Below are 405 nucleotides of genomic sequence, written 5' to 3'. Positions count from 1 at the left end.
ATATGCTTCTGTAATATTACATTAGATATTACAGAAATAAATAAATAATGAGCTCGCACAAACGAACGCTATCGAACAATTCAAACGAAACAAAAGACAGTTATTACCTTAATGCAGTGGTTGACCGTTATGAAATGTAGTTTCGTATGGCGCGAAATATTTTCAAGCGAGCAGTCTAATTTAAGTACGATTAACGATAAAAGAGAAGCGGTGATTAAAGATTTTAGAAAATAACAGAGGAATAATGCAAAAAAATAATTTAACAATAAAATAATAATTAAAAACGAAATGAAAAAAGACAGAAAAGGAAGAAAAAAAGAATGATGATTGTATGATTTTATTGGTGGATGAAGCAACCAATAGAAACGCTTATTCAAAGTAGCGTCGCAAATGTCACGCCATCTG

This window comes from Vespula vulgaris, chromosome 19, assembly GCF_905475345.1.
Source record: "Vespula vulgaris chromosome 19, iyVesVulg1.1, whole genome shotgun sequence".
NCBI lineage: Eukaryota > Metazoa > Arthropoda > Insecta > Hymenoptera > Vespidae > Vespula > Vespula vulgaris.
This window is presented reverse-complemented; position numbering follows the sequence as displayed.